This window comes from Cherax quadricarinatus, chromosome 29 (assembly GCF_038502225.1).
Source record: "Cherax quadricarinatus isolate ZL_2023a chromosome 29, ASM3850222v1, whole genome shotgun sequence".
Taxonomy (NCBI): domain Eukaryota; kingdom Metazoa; phylum Arthropoda; class Malacostraca; order Decapoda; family Parastacidae; genus Cherax; species Cherax quadricarinatus.
The window spans coordinates 23,239,564-23,256,627 of NC_091320.1; the positions used below are offsets into that span (position 1 = coordinate 23,239,564).

The 17,064-nt window shown below is 41.6% G+C and overlaps 1 protein-coding gene across 4 annotated transcripts in view; it reads left to right on the forward strand.

Moving 5' to 3' along the window:
- Window positions 1-17,064, forward strand: part of LOC128690625 (1-acyl-sn-glycerol-3-phosphate acyltransferase alpha) — a 119,300-nt gene that overhangs the window by 20,106 nt on the left and 82,130 nt on the right. The window lies entirely within an intron of this gene.

Genomic DNA, 17,064 nt, shown 5'->3' on the forward strand with positions numbered 1-17,064 from the left:
TGACCATGTGCTGTCATTTGTTCTTTCTTACTTGCATCTCTTTTCATGACATGCTAGATGCAACAGTGTGAAAATGCACTGATATCTTTTCTTATTTAAAGTTGATAAAAGTTATCTTTGGGGGTTTGATCCCTAATCTGCACACTTTGTTGGTGTGCGATTGTTAGTAGATAACCTAAGGTGCGCACTGCTAGGGGTATGTGAATGCAGTAAACCCTTGATGTAGAGGACTAATGGGGGGATTGTCTGAGTGCCCTTTGAGGGGGTGATGACTTTTTTCTTTTGTGATTGAAATTGTAAAAATATGGGGACAGTGCTTTCTTGTCAAAAAATAGTGCATAATTCTGGCAACATGTTGATGGAATCAGCTTGTTTCTATCATATTTCTAAGTATGTTTTTCCACAGATGTAATCTTTTTTGTTCTTGCTGTCAGCAAGAAGACATATTGGCAATTAGTGTTTTTTTTTTTTTTTTTTTTTTTAACTCCAAAATTTGATTGATTTTCATTCTAAATACACTACATGGCAACTTCTGTGAGGACTGAAGTGAAGAGAGCAAAGAGATTGTCCCTCAGTAGCAGGCTGTCAACAAGGATGGAGGGGCGAAACACGCTAAGATTTGGCTGGCCATAACCATAATTTTTTTACATAAAACATAATTGTACAACTCAGGAATAAGTTATCGACATTATTTTCCCTCTCATGCGAAGAGTATTTATAGGAGCATCGTGATTTTTTCACACGCTATTGAGGAATGATGGTTCTATTGAATTACATAGGTTTGTGATACGTTTTACCATTTTGTTTTTGAATTTTTTCTCCCAAAAAAGTCCTTTAAAAAAAAAACCTTTCAACATTTTGTATAATGCAGTCTATTGACATTTCACTCAATTTTTTTATTATTATTATTATTTTTTATTATCACACTGGCCGATTCCCGCCAAGGCAGGGTGGCCCGAAGAAGAAAAACTTTCACCATCATTCACTCCATCACTGTCTTACCAGAAGGGTGCTTTACACTACAGTTTTTAAACTGCAACATTAACACCCCTCCTTCAGAGTGCAGGCACTGTACTTCCCATCTCCAGGACTCAAGTCCGGCCTGCCGGTCAAATGTCCATGTAATTAGATTACCTAACTCTTTATCTTTCATCTGATGTCGACTAGAACATTGTTTTAAAAATTTTATAGTTGAGGGATAGTTTTAATCCCTGTAGAATAGGGCACTATTTATTTTTTTTCCATCTAACTGTAAGAAAAAGTCACTAAAAACAGTGTCTAGGTTTCAAATGCTGCTTAATTCACAGTAAAAATTCCATTGAAATTGGACACACACAAAAAATTTTGCTCATAGCCTCCTTAAATTGGAATAATGTTACAAAATAGCACAAAAATCTAATGCATTGAAGTACTCCAGTGTACACCTAATATAGTACTGTACACTTAAGATGTACTGCATTAAACATTAAAAATGCAGGCACTCAAGGTATAATGCAACCAGTAGATTTTGCCAAGAATTTTAAGACCTTTACAATGAGGTGTGTTATACTGAGGGTTTACTGTAGGTTTTTAACCCCCCTTTCCTCTTGGTCTGAGGAATTAAACCTGTCTGTCTCCTTCCTCAGACCGAACCTAATTACCCCCCAATCCCCCCTTCCCTCTCTCATCCTCCCCATCCTTCCCTTTTTCCTTTCCTCCTCCTCCCCACCCCTTGCTTTTGCCCTTCCTTTTTGGCCTTTGGGATTTTTTCCCACAGGCGTGCTAGTTCCTAGGTAGGGGGAAGGGTACCAGGGTCCATCCTGTGGAGAAATTTTCTCCAGGAGGAGGGTATCAGCCCCCTTCAGCCCCTTTCAGCCCTGAGGGGCCCAGCCCTCTCAGAAGGGGCAAGCGTCTTGTTTACTGCTACAGCGAGTAATTGATCACATGTCGTACGAGTATGCGACGTGGTCAAGTGACCGCTGCTCCTTGCAGAGTGTTGCAGAGTGTATTTTAATAAGAGACAGTACATCTTACTTTAGCAGGACAATTAAGGAAAATCCTGCTCCTACTTTGTTACCATAGTAAAGACAGTGGACATTGTTGTCTATGCTTAAGACAGCAAGAATCAAACATTCTGCTTTGCTTCGAGGAAGTGGCAAGGAAGCAAAAGTACTATGTCAGCTTTTTTTTTGTGCAAAGGGCAGTGACGGCATGGGGCGCTGTGGAGTCTTCAGATTACTTTTGACTCGACTGAGAGTGACACTGACGCCAGGATAACCAACAAAGAACGATCTGTGCGTTAGTGTGAACAAAGTGTCTCATAAAACACAATAAACACTTAAGAGAAGTGTGATCAGCTTCTTTAGTGATAAGATTGTGAACAATAAAGACAAATCTTGTGGAACATAGTATACCAGTGTGCGTATTCCTAGATTATGGAAGACGTGGACATCCAAGGACACTTCAGCTTCTATCAAGTCACCGATATCTGTCGAAGGTGTGAAGAACACCATAGCTCACGCTACAAGAGCAAAGTAGGTTACAAATTTCTTGTAGTACGGAAGACTGCGCAGTTCTTGAGTCGCAAGGAGTTTGTAATCAACCTATAGTCGGCAGTAAGGTGCGGACTTTTGAGTCCAAACAAGTACGTAATTTATCAGCAATCAGTGAATGAAATATGCTGACATAACACCCCCTAGGGGTAATTTATAATCTTACAAATTATAACTCTTTACAGCCCGTTGAGAGATGACTTCGACAGCTTCTCAAGACCTCGTCTCCAGGGGCGGCTGTGCAGGCGATGAGCTGTCTTTCTAAGTTATGTACAAACTCTAAACTTAGCTGGTAATGCCATTTCTCAACACATCCCATTCCATTGAGGTTCTTGGCGGTGGCATAGTTTGCCATGGAATGTGGATTGCCTGGGGATGTCCCGATCCCTCTCCGGTATCCCGGAGGGTGGCTTTGGGTGTCTTTCGGGCGACGGGTGTATCTCTGGAAGCCACCTTTCGGATTCCGGGGGTGGTGGCCGAAGGAGGTATGCTTTGTGGCGGATATCCGGCCGCCCTCTTCTCTTGTCCACCGAGGTAGCTCGGCAGATGTGAAGTTGCTATCCCGGATTGCTGGTTTACTGGCATGATGGGTAGGGTATGGCACGGGTTCCATGCTGCATCTGCACTACTTGGGGTGCTGAGGTCCTCTTGGGTGCGGAGGGAGATTTCTGGCCCTTTCATTCCTCCTAGGAACTATCCCTCCCTGTTTCCCCCTTTTTTTCTTTTTTTTTCTTAAAAACAAAAAGAAAAGTAACCTAACCATAGAATACCCGATCCATGACCCCGCTACCCCCGGGCCCATTGTTACCGCACCCCGTTCTGACCTCGCCTCGTCTTTTGGCCACTCTTAGGACATTCCTAAGGCCCCTGTACCTCTTGCTGGTGCTGTTTCCTCGCCTGCTTCAGGTACCGGGGCTTCCACTGACTCCTTTGATTTGTCTGACCTCCGCTCTCTTTGACTATGCTTCCGGCTTCTCCCTCTACAGTGTGGCAATTTTCAAATCGCCGGCCCGTCCCACGTCAGACCGACTCTGGTCCCACTTCTAAACATCAACGACAATCTCCTAATGATGTTACTTCGTTACCTTCCCTTTCTACTCTGAAAACAGACACGTCATGCACTCCCTCTCCACACTGTTTCAGACCACACAATGGACTAAATTCTTTACATTAAGACCGGCTTCTTCTACTGCCTATCTTTCCGACCATAGTATTGGCAAAGCGCTCCTACGCCACGTTGGTAGAGATATTTCCTTTCATGCTCTTAAGAGTGGTATGCGCATCATCACAGTCCAGAATCCTACCCAAGCTCGTGATCTTTCTCTTTCACATATCGATACTATTCCTATCACTATCGAAAAACATCATTCCCTCAATTCTTGTAGTGGTACTGTTATTCTGCCCCATACCATAGTCCAACAGAATTTCCAGACATGTGGCACTGACATTCTCGAACAGCTGGAACTCCAAGATCTCCCAATTCCCAAGGTAGACACTTATGTTCTTCCTGCCCACGGGCGAAGACGATACCTTTGCAATGTGGCTCGTTTAACTTTTGACAGCCGTTAACTCCCATCCTCTGTTTATGTAGCAAGACATCGGTTACAAGTTCGGAAGGTGATCCCTACACCGCAACAGTGTAGGAATTGCTGGCGATTTGTCCACCCAGCAAAATATTGCAGATCTATAGCCAAATGCCCAGTCTGTGGTGCCGATGACCATTCTAATAAATCTTGCAGTCGACCTCCCTCTTGCCTTAATTGTCATGAGGCTCACCCTTCGTACTCTCGCCGTTGCCAAGTCTACTTAAATGAGCGGAAAATTCATTGCCTCAGAGGGAGAAGGTCTCCCTTATGCTATGGCGGTTTCTCATCTCCGCCTCCAAGGGAGACTACCCCGTGTTTCTTATTCTCGTGTTTCAAAGGGTCCCCCCACTTCTGGGGTCACATCTTCTGCAGCCTCCTCTGCAGTTGCCACTCCCATAGTCACTCCTGTATCTAATTCTTTTGCTGTCCTGGGCTCAGACGTCCCTACTTCAGCTCCTCAGTCTGTCCTCACTTCTTCGTGTCCTCCCTCACAAACCCCGGTATCGACAAAACCTCGTACGACGCTTCCTCCCAATCATCCCTCTACTTCTCAGAGGCCCAAAAAATCTCCTTTAACCCCTCCTTCCCTTCATCCACCTCCACATTTTACCTTCCCAGTCTCTGTACCTGAGTCTTCCCCTTTCACTGGCTCTGTTACAAGTGTGGAGGTTCATCCTCCTCGTACTGTGCCTTCCTCCCCTGTCCCCTCCCAAGTTTCTTCTTCTGCCACCTCCCAGGTTTCTGCCTCTTCTGTCCCCTCCCACACTTCTCCAGTTCCCTCCACCCCTTTTGCCCCCCCCCCCCTACCTTGGTACAGTCCATTACTCACTCCTCCTCCTTCCATCTCCAATATTGTCTCCCATATGACGTCTCTGAACTCCGAAACACTTGAAGCGCACTCTGAATATATTGCAGAGACCAAACCATCAATGGACACTAATCCACCCTCTGTTCCTTCTCTTTCCTCTTCTCCATCTGCGCAACTCCTTTCTTCACAACGCACCGTTCCTTCGCTACTTGAACGTTTTCTTTGCCACCGCATGTGGACTTTTCTAATCCCTCTAGTCCGTAGGTGCCCTTACCTGTGGATTTCAGGTATCTTTATCGTTGCCAATCATGGCCTATTTACAGTGGAATATTCGCGGCCTCAGGGGTAATTGGGGTGAGCTTCAGATGTTGCTCTCCCAGTTTTCCCCTGTTGGATTTGCTTACAGGAACCAAAATTACACACTGCCATTATCTATCCTATCTCAGGCTATAATTTATTGTATTCTTCAGATCCTTTTCCTGATGGGACCTTTAATGAAAGTGCCCTTCTTCTACGCACTGATATTCCGTACCATCAGCTATTTGTTCGTACTTCGCTGCATTACACAGCAGCCCGTATCTACTTGCATAGGTGGTATACACTCTGTTCTTTGTATCTCTCTCCTCGGGCATTATCTATCCCAGATATTGCCTTTCTTTTGTCATTACTGCCACCACTTCTGTTACTTGGTGATTTTAATGCCCATCATTTCCTCTGGGCGGGGGGGTCTCACTGTGATTCCCGTGGCATTCAGTTACAGGCTTTTCTTGCTACCCACCCCCTCCTTGTTTTAAATACAGGTACTCGCACCCATTTTGATCCTTGGACTCGCTCTCTCTTGCATCGATCTCTCAGTCTGCTCTTCCTCCACCTCATTAGACTTCACCTGGTCTGTTCTCCCGGATTTACATGACAGCAATCATTTCCCAATCATTCTTACTTCCCCTTCATATTCACCACCTCTTCGTAACCCACGCTGGCAGTTTGATCAGGCAAATTGGAACCTTTACTCACAACTAACTGTTTTTAGTGAGGTTCCTTCTTCCTCTATTGATGAGCTTTTTCTCTTCTCGTCCTCCGTTTTAACCACAGCTTCTCATTCTATACCCCAAACTTCGGGCAGGCATTCTCAGAAATGCGTGCCTTGGTGGTCTCCTGCTTGTGCTCGTGCAGTATGTTTGAAACGCGCTGCGTGGGGCAGGTATCGGTACAATGGAAACACGGAGAGACTTCTTGATTTTAAGCAGAAGCGTGCGATCGCTCGCCGTGTCATCCGTGATGCTAAACGCACTTGCTGGCGAGATTGTCTCCACCATCACCTTTGCTTCCTCTGAGTGCAGTCTGGAAAAAAATACGAAAACTGAGTGGTAAATATTCTCCTGACCCGGCTCCTGTTCTGCGGGTTGCCGGTGTTGATATAGCAAACCCACTAGATGTTGCCAATGAAATTGGCAATCATCTGGTCCGTATTTCTCAGGGGCTCCATCTATGCCCCTCGTTTCTTTCCTCAAAGTCTGCCAGAGTTAGCTCCCTTGGACTTTTCTTCTCTCAGAGAAGAACAGTATAATGTGCCTGTACAGGCGCATCATACTGTGCCTGTGGGTCCTGTCACAACTATCAAAGCGTTTTAGGTCAAGGTTAATATTGGAATTTAACCCTTTCAGGGTTTCTGCCGTACTAATACGGCTTGCGCGCCATGGTCCTTGACGTACTAGTACTCCTAAATTCTAGCGCCCTCAAATCAAGTGAAAGCTGGTAGGCCTACATATGAAAGAATGGGTCTGTGGTCAGTGTGCGCAGTATAAAAAAGTCCTGCAGCACACAGTGCGTAATGAGAAAAAAAAAACTGACAGATTTTGGATTAAAACAGCGACTTTGCACTGTATTTTCATATGGTATTTATTGTTGTATTTTAATTTTCCTGGTCTCATTTTATAGAATGGAAGACATATTACAGAAATTGAGATGATTTTGACTGGTTTTACAATGAAAAGTACCTTGAAATTGAGCTCAAAGTAGCAGAAATGTTAGATTTTTACCAAAGTTTAAAAGTAAACAAATCATGCTAAGCATCCAATACATGTCAACTGGTGAGTCTAATATATTTTCACAAGTGTGCCGATATTATTTATACCATTTCTACGCTAATGCAGTAGTCTGCATAACAGTAAATCTTCTATTTTTTGTGAGAATTCAAAATGGAACGCAAAAGAATGTAAGAGGGGCATGGGGACGTGACTAATGAACAGAGGAAATGTTATTTTAGTGCCAGGAATGTCTTGTTTATTCTGGACCCTATTTGGAAATTGGCATCTTTTGAAATTTGTGTGAAATTGGCAAAATTGCTAAATTTTGACCACTGTATTGGATAGTTGAAATCGGTAAATGGGTGGTTTCTTGTACTCATTTGATAGAAAAAATGGAGTTCTAGCAAAATAGTTACGATTTTTGTCAACTAGTGCACTAGAATTGGCCGAAAATTGGGCTCAAAGTGGGCAAAATCGCCGATGCGTAAACACCGTTGAGACCGCTAATTTTGCGAGAGCATAATTCCGTAAGTTTTCCATCAAATTTCGTCCTTTTGGTGTCATTATGATTGGGGAAAAGATTCTCTAATTTTTCATATGATTTTTTTTTTTTTTTTGTTTTTTTTTTTTTTTTTTTTTTTTTTTTAATTTGGGGGACCCTGAGAACAAGTCTCTGAGGGGGCCTGTGGACCTTGAAAGGGTTAAGGTCCTGTAGATGTAGATTGCACAGCAGTAAGTGTGGATGCTCTGAATGGGGAGTAAGTTTAGATCTATGAATAGTGGGGGGGGGGGGTGTTGCCAGGGATGGGATTTAGTGATTATTCTTACTGCAGCTTTTTGTTGGGTTATTATTGGCTTTAGGTGTGTTGCTGCAGTTGATCCCCAAGTACAAATAGCATAGGTGAGGTATGGATAAATGAGTGAATGGTATAGTGTGAGAAGGGCAGTTTGCGGCACATAGTATCGTATCTTGGAGAGGATTCCAACCGTTTTGGATACTTTTTTTATATATTGGATATTTATTATTATTATTAACACACTGGCTGATTCCCACCAAGGCTGGGTGGCCCGAAAAAGAAAAACTTTCACAATCATTCACTCCATCACTGTCTTGCCAGAAGGGTGCTTTACACTACCGTTTTTAAACTGCAACATTAACACCCCTGTTGGATATGGGTACTGAAGTTCAGGTGTAGGGTCGACTGGTTCAGCCTCAAACCCTTCAAAATCCTTGTCGAGGACACATTCTGGTCACAATTTTCTCCAAGCAGAGTTCAAAATCCTGAAAGTCACTCCCTGACAAGCCTTATTGAGGATATTGAAATGATTCCCCCAGAACTCTCTTAGGATCAGTTCAGTGTCTGAGGTTACATCAAAAGCACCTTTGAAACATTGCTTTGTTGTAGTTTTTTCTTTTTCAAGTTTGAAATGATCTTCTGGTCCATGGGCTGGATTAGAGGAGTGGCATTAGGTGGCAAAAACTTCACTGTGATGAAACTAAACTACTCCACCATTTGATCATCCAAGTTGGGAGGATGAGCAGGAGCATTGTCCATTACCAGGAGGCACTCGAGTGGCAATTTATTTTCCAGGAGGTATTCCTTCATACTCGGGCCATACTCATTGAACCAATCAAGGAAAATTTCCCTTGTGACCCATGCCTTACTGTTAGTCTTCCACGTATCACACAATTTACTCTTGGCAACACTGTTTTTCTTGAGCACACTGGGATTTTCAGTGATAAACCAGCAAAGGCTTCACTTGGAAATCCCCACTAACATTACCACAGAACAAGAGTTAGCCTGTCTTTCATAGGCTTGTGTCCTGGCAGTGCCCTTTCCTGCTGCATGACATAGGTCCTCTTTGGCATTTTCTTCCAAAAGAGGCCTGGTTTGTCACAATTGAACACTTGAGGGAGGAATCCTTCATCCTCTACGTACACCTTGAATTCATGCAAGAATTTTTCAGCCGCACATTTGTCAGAACTTGCGGCCTTGCCATGCCTTACCACACTGTGTATGCCACTACGATTCTTAAATCTGTCAAACCAGCCTTTGCTCTTAAATTCACTAACATCAGCACTCGTTCCAGGCATTTTCTTTGAGATTGGCATGCAGCTGCCTTGCCTTTTCACACATTATCGACTGCCTCCTGTTAACTGTTTTTGGTTGATCCACACCAACAACCAATTCTCAACATCTTCGATTATTTGTGATCACTTTTTTGTGAGCATATCTACCCCTTTCGCAACAACAGCTTCCTTGATTTTCTTTTTCTTTGCCACGATGAAAGTGATCATTGAATGGGGCTTCCTGTACATCCTGCTGAGGTCGGGCACCCGTACTCCACTTTCATATTTTGTGATGATTTCTTTCTCTAATTCTATCATGTTTCTCACCTTCTTTACCAAAAGCCTGGCACGAGGATCTTTCTTTGGGCCCATGGTGGCTTATTTAGCAGTTGCAAACACAAGAAGAATGGATTATTACGAAATGTATCGTGTAAATGCGTGGGGTGATGGTCACTTGCCCAGAAACAATGCCACACTGACTCTGGTGTGTGGGAGCCTTTGTGTGCACGCGCGACCGCTGGGAGGCCGCTCAGATGCATTCCATACAATCGATGAATGGCGAGGCAAATCACGAAACACGAGGCTATATTTTGACGAAAAAAGTTGCCGAAAGTAAATTCATGAAGCTCGGGGCTCATGAAATTCAGGGGTCCATTGTACATTCTATTAAACTGAGTTCGTATAGGTTTCTGGCCATCTTATCAGTGTCGGTTGGGAGACTACTGTCTCCTGTCTTCACATCGGCCACACTCGTTTTACTCGCAGGTGTCTCACGGAGAGGCGCCCTGTTCCACTCTGAGAATTGCCATGTTGCAGTTTGTTAGCCACATTCTGTTCGACTGCTCACTCTATCAATGAGCATGCAGAATTTACCTCTATCACTGCTCTACTGCCCTTACTTTACCTTCCCTTCTTGCTGATGGACCCTCTAACTCACACTCACTGACTTTTTGACAGCAACGGATTTACTGCACAAACTCTGATGATGGTACCTCTAGTACTCCTCATGGCCCTTTCTACCTCAGTCTCTTGCTACCCTCTACCCCCTGCACTATCCACTGCCCTACTGCACTCCATGACTAATAATCATCCCTCTCCCTCTTGGTACCCAGTACCCCTCCATCCTTCCATGCCCAGCGATGCTGTGTGACCCTTGTAGGTTTAGCACTTCTTTTTGATAATTTAAAGATTTTGTAACAAAATGAGATTTCCCTTACTGCAGAAATATGTGGAATAATGAAAGATCACCTTGTTGTATTTTTTTTTATCACACTGGCCGATTCCCACCAAGGCAGGGTGGCCCAAAAAAGAAAAACTTTCACCATCATTTACTCCATCACTGTATTGCCAGAAGGGTGCTTTACACTACAGTTTTTAAACTGCAACATTAACACCCCTCCTTCAGAGTGCAGACACTGTACTTCCCATCTCCAGGACTCGAGTCCGGCCTGCCGGTTTCCCTGAACCCCTTCATAAATATTACTTTGCTCACACTCCAACAGCACGTCAAGTATTAAAAACCATTTGTCTCCATTCACTCCTATCAAACATGCTCACGCATGCCTGCTGGAAGTCCAAGCCCCTCGCACATAAAACCTCCTTTACCCCCTCCCTCCAACCTTTCCTAGGCCGACCCCTATCCCGCCTTCCTTCCACTACAGACTGATACTCTTGAAGTCATTCTGTTTCGCTCCATTCTCTACATGTCCGAACCACCTCAACAACCCTTCCTCAGCCCTCTGGACAACAGTTTTGGTAATCCCGCACCTCCTCCTAACTTCCAAACTACGAATTCTCTGCATTATATTCACACCACACATTGCCCTAAGACATGACATCTCCACTGCCTCCAGCCTTCTCCTCGCTGCAACATTCATCACCCATGCTTCACACCCATATAAGAGCGTTGGTAAAACTATACTCTCATACATTCCCCTCTTTGCCTCCAAGGACAAAGTTCTTTGTCTCCACAGACTCCTAAGTGCACCACTCACCGTTTTCCCCTCATCAATTCTATGATTCACCTCATCTTTCATAGACCCATCCGCTGACATGTCCACTCCCAAATATCTGAATACATTCACCTCCTCCATACTCTCTCCTTCCAATCTGATATCCAATCTTTCATCACCTAATCTTTTTGTTATCCTCATAACCTTACTCTTTCCTATATTCACTTTAATTTTCTTCTTTTGCACACCCTACCAAATTCATCCACCAATCTCTGCAACTTCTCTTCAGAATCTCCCAAGAGCACAGTGTCATCAGCAAAGAGCAACTGTGGCAACTCCCACTTTGTGTGATTATTTATCTTTTAACTCCACGCCTCTTGCCAAGACCCTCGCATTTACTTCTCTTACAACCCCATCTATAAATATATTAAACAACCACAGTGACATCACACATCCTTGTCTAAGGCCTACTTTTACTAGGAAATAATTTCCCTCTTTCCTACATACTCTAACTTGAGCCTCACTATCCTCGTAAAAAAACTTCACTGCTTTCAGTAACCTACCTCCTATACCATACACCTGCAACATCTGCCACATTGCCCCACTATCCACCCTGTCATACGCCTTTTCCAAATTCATAAATGCCACAAAGACCTCTTTAGCCTTATCTAAATACTGTTCACTTGTATGTTTCACTGTAAACACCTGGTCCACACACCCTCTACCTTTCCTAAAGCCTCCTTGTTCATCTGCTGTCCTATTCTCCGTCTTACTCTTAATTCTTTCAATAATAACTCTACCATACACTTTACCAGGTATACTCAACAGACTTATCCCCCTATAATTTTTGCACTCCTTTGTCCCCTTTGCCTTTATACAAATGAACTATGCATGCTCTCTGCCAATCCCAAGGTACCTTACCCTCTTCCATTCATTTATTAAATAATTGCACCAACCACTCCAAAACTATATCCCCACCTGCTTTTAACATTTCTATCTTTATCCCATCAATCCCGGCTGCCTTACCCCCTTTCATTTTACCTACTGCCTCACGAACTTCCCCCACACTTGCAACTGGCTCTTCCTCACTCCTACAAGATGTTATTCCTCCTTGTCCTATACACGAAATCACAGCTTCCCTATCTTCATCAACATTTAACAATTCCTCAAAATATTCCCTCCATCTTCCCAATACCTCTAACTCTCCATTTAATAACTCTCCTCTCCTATTTTTAACCCTTTGAGGGTCGACAGGCCCTCTCAGAAACTCGTTCTCAGGGTCGGCCAAATTTAAAAAAAAAAAAATTATTTTTTCTTATGAAAAGATAGAGAATCTTTTCCCGATCATAATGACACCAAAATTGAGATTTGATGGAAAACTTACGGAATTATGCTCTCGCGAAGTAAGCGGTCTCGGCGATGTTTATGCATCGGCGATTTTGCCCACTTTGAGCCCCATTTTCGGCCAATTCCACTGCACTAGTCGACAAAAAACATGAATATTTCGCTAGAACTACATTTTTTCTATTGAATGAGTGCAAGAAACCACCCATTTACCATTTTCAACTATCCAATACAGTGGTCAGAATTTAGCAATTTTGCCAATTTCACACAAATTTCAAAAAATGCCAATTTCCGAATAGGGTCCAGAACAAACAAGAAATACATTCCTGGCAATAAAATGACATTTCCTCTGTTCATTAGTCACGTCTCAAGGCCCCTCTTACATTCTTTTGCTTTCCACTTTGAATTTTTATTCTCACGAAAAATTGAAGATTTACTGTTACGCAGATTACTGCATTAGTGTAAAAAATGGTATAAATAATATTGGCGCACTTGCAAAAGAACATTAGACTCACCAGTTGACGTGTATTGGACGCTTGGCATGATTTGTTTACTTTTGAACTTTGGTAAAAATCGAACATTTCCGCTACTTTGAGCTCAATTTCAAGGTACTTTTCATTGTAAAACCAGTCAAAATCATCTCAATTTCTGTGATATGCCTTCCATTCTATAAAATGAGACCACGAAAACTAAATACAACAATAAATACCATACGAAAATACAGTGCAAAGTTGCTGTTTTATGCCAAAAAAACGGTCAGTTTTTTTTTTCTCATTATGCACTGTGTGCTGCAGGATTTTTTTTATACCGTGCATACTGACCACATAGACCCATTCTTTCATAAGGAGGCCTACCAGCCTTTTCCCGAGAGATTTGATGGCGCTAGAATTTATGCGTACTAGTACGTCAAAAACCCCTGCGCGTAAGACGTACTAGTACGGCCAAAACCCTCAAAGGGTTAACTGACAAATCTATTTGTTCTCTAGGCTTCCTTAACTTGTTAATCTCACTCCAAAACTTTATTTTCAACAAAATTTGTTGATAACATCTTACCCACTCTATCATTTGCTCTTTTTACATTGCTTCACCACTCTCTTAACCTCTTTTTCTCCATATACTCTTCCCTCCTTGCATCACTTCTACTTTGTAAAAACTTCTCATATGCTAACTTTTTCTCCCTTACTACTCTCTTTACCTTATCATTCCACCAATTGCTCCTCTTCCCTCCCACACCCACTTTCCTGTAACCACAAACTTCTGCTGAACACACTAACATTACATTTTTAAACCTACCTCATACCTCTTTGACCCCATTGCCTATGCTCTCATTAGCCCATCAATCCTCCAATAGCTGTTTATATCTTACCCTAACTGCCTCCTGTTTTAGTTTATAAACCTTCACCTCTTCTTTTCCCTGATGCTTCTATTCTCCTTGTATCCCATCTACCTTTTACTCTCAGTGTAGCTACAACTAGAAAGTGATCTGATATATCTGTGGCCCCTCTATAAACATGTACATCCTGAAGTCTACTCAACAGTCTTTTATCTACCAATACATAATCCAACAAACTACTGTCATTTCTCCCTACAACATATCTTGTATACTTATTTATCCTCTCTTTCTTAAAATATGTATTACCTATAACTAAACCCCTTTCTATACAAAGTTCAATCAAAGGGCTCCCATTATCATTTACACCTGGCACCCCAAACTTACCTACCACACCCTCTCTAAAAGTTTCTCCTACTTTAGCATTCAGGTCCCCTACCACAATTACTCTCTCACTTGGTTCAAAGGCTCCTAAACATTCACTTAACATCTCCCAAAATCTCTCTCTCTCTCCTCTACATTCCTCTCTTTTCTAGGTGCATACACGCTTATTATGACCCACTTTTCGCATCCAACCTTTACTTTAATCCACATAATTCTTGAATTTACACATTCATATTCTCTCTTCTCCTTCCATAACTGATCCTTCAACATTACTGCTACCCCTTCCTTTGCTCTCTCTCTCTCAGATACTCCAGATTTAATTCCATTTATTTCCCCCCACCGAAACTCCCCTACCCCCTTCAGCTTTGTTTCGCTTAGGGCCAGGACATCCAACTTCTTTTCATTCATAACATCAGCAATCATCTGTTTCTTGTCATCCGCACTACATCCACGCACATTCAAGCATCCCAGTTTTATAAAGTTTTTCTTCTCTTTTTTTAGTAGGGGTTACTAGCCCATTGCTCCCGGCATTTTAGTCGCCTCATACGACACTCATGGCTTACGGGGGAAAGATTCTTTTCCACTTCCCCATGGACAATAGAAGAAATAAAGAAGAACAAGAGCTATTTAGATAAAGGGAGAAAAACCTAGATGTATGTATATATATATATGCATGTGCGTGTCTGTGAACTGTGACCCAAGTGTAAGTAGGAGTAGCAAGATATCCCTGTTATCTAGCATGTTTGAGGCAGAAAAAGAAACCAGCAATCCTACCATCATGCAAAACAGTTAGTTTCTGTTTCACAGTCATCTGGCAGGATGGTAGTACTTCCCTGGGTGGTTGCTGTCTACCAACCTACTACTACAATTGAATTGTAATCCCATTTTAATGAAAATTTGACAAATTTGAATGAAAAAAAATTAAGTGGGTACTGAATGCTACTTCTGCCAGTGTTTATTACCTACTCTGGATTATCAAAAGTCATTGAATTGATGTACATGTAGGTCCATTATTGGCAGTGGAACTCTACAAAATAGTTCAGAAGAGCATAATTAGTAAAGCAGAAGGCACTCTCCCACCCTTCTGAAGAACTCTTGTATTATCCTGCCATTCACTTCTACTTAAGTAAGACCTTATTCTCAACCTTACTGTACCATACTTGAAAAAGATGGATAAGGGCTCTCAGCTGAGACTACGGAATCACCCTCATACTGCAGCTCAGTAAGGTATTGCCAGAATATTGAACACGTATGCATGAATATATAGTCGTATCCATCTTACTAATTGTAAATGGTTTTCTGAATTGTTCTAGTTTTCTATGTTTAAATGAACTAAACAGTTATTTTGTATGTAAAGCACTTAATTGGATTTAACAATACTGAAAATTAGGAAAAACAGAATCAAAGATAAAGATGTTTATTTTGACAAATTGCATGGTTGTACAGAGGAATATAATAGTTGGGTTTACGTGCCAAAAGCCCCTTTGTATGCAGAGCATTTCAGGCAGACTTAGAGATTAACTTAAGATTAGTAAGGCAATAATACATAGTTCATAAGGTCATTAGATGAGTTACAGTGAGTACAGTAGAATTTAATTTTCTATCAGGTAATGCTACATGGTTTTGATAAGTCTAGTAGACACTTATTACACTATTGAATTAGTCAATGAAGATTACAGTATTACAATGTAACAATTTAAAACAATTTACAATATGATTTACAATTTAGTACCATTTGAAACGAGGAAATTTGGTATTACAATGGAAAAGTTTACATTATGATTTACTGTGTTACAATCTACTACTATTTAAAACAATGGAAAAATAGACATCCTAATTTCGAAGTAGTGAGTGGTTGAGCATTCAACACAATGAGTAGCTTTTGAGAAACATGTACTTGCCTAATTGTGGTTGCAGGGGTCGAGTCACAGCTCCTGGCCCTGCCTCTTCACTGAATGCTAGGTTTTTGTTTGTGTGTTTTTGTTTGTGTATGTTTTTGTTCGTGTTTTTGTTTGTGTATGTGTTTTTGTTTGTGTATGTGTTTTTGTTTGTGTATGTGTTTTTGTTTGTGTATGTGTTTTTGTTTGTGTATGTGTTTTTGTTTGTGTATGTGTTTTTGTTTGTGTATGTGTTTTTGTTTGTGTATGTGTTTTTGTTTGTGTATGTGTTTTTGTATGTGTTTTTGTTTGTGTATGTGTTTTTGTTTGTGTATGTGTTTGTTTGTGTATGTGTTTTTGTTTGTGTATGTGTTTTTGTTTGTGTATGTGTTTTTGTTTGTGTATGTGTTTTTGTTTGTGTATGTGTTTTTGTTTGTGTATGTGTTTTTGTTTGTGTATGTGTTTTTGTTTGTGTTTGTGTTTTTGTTTGTGTTTTTGTTTGTGTTTTTGTTTGTGTTTTTGTTTGTGTATGTGTTTTTGTTTGTGTATGTGTTTTTGTATGTGTTTTTGTTTGTGTATGTGTTTTTGTTTGTGTATGTGTTTTTGTTTGTGTATGTGTTTTTGTTTGTGTATGTGTTTTTGTTTGTGTATGTGTTTTTGTTTGTGTATGTGTTTTTGTTTTTGTATGTGTTTTTGTATGTGTTTTTGTATGTGCTTTTGTTTGTGTATGTGTGTGTTTGTGTGTGTTTGTGTGTGTTTTTGTTTGTGTGTGTACTCGCCTAATTGTACTTGCCTAATTGTGGTTGCAGGGGTTGAGACTCAGCTCCTGGCCCCCCCACCTCTTCACTGATCGCCACTAGGTCCTCTCTCTGCTTCCTGAGCTGTATCATACCTCTTCTTAAAACTGTGTGTGTGTGTGTGTGTGTGTGTGTGTGTGTGTGTGTGTGTGTGTGTTATATGTTGGTACAGTGGACCCTCATTTTTCGTAACCATCGAAAGTTGTAATTTTCACATCATAATTTTTTTTTGTCAAAATATTGACTCACGAATCATCGTTTGACTCGCAAATAGTCATTTGTCCCAGATGTGTATGCATGGCAATGAGCGGCCCCACGCACCATTCACAGTCGGTGTGCCACAAGTGTTTCTCAGCA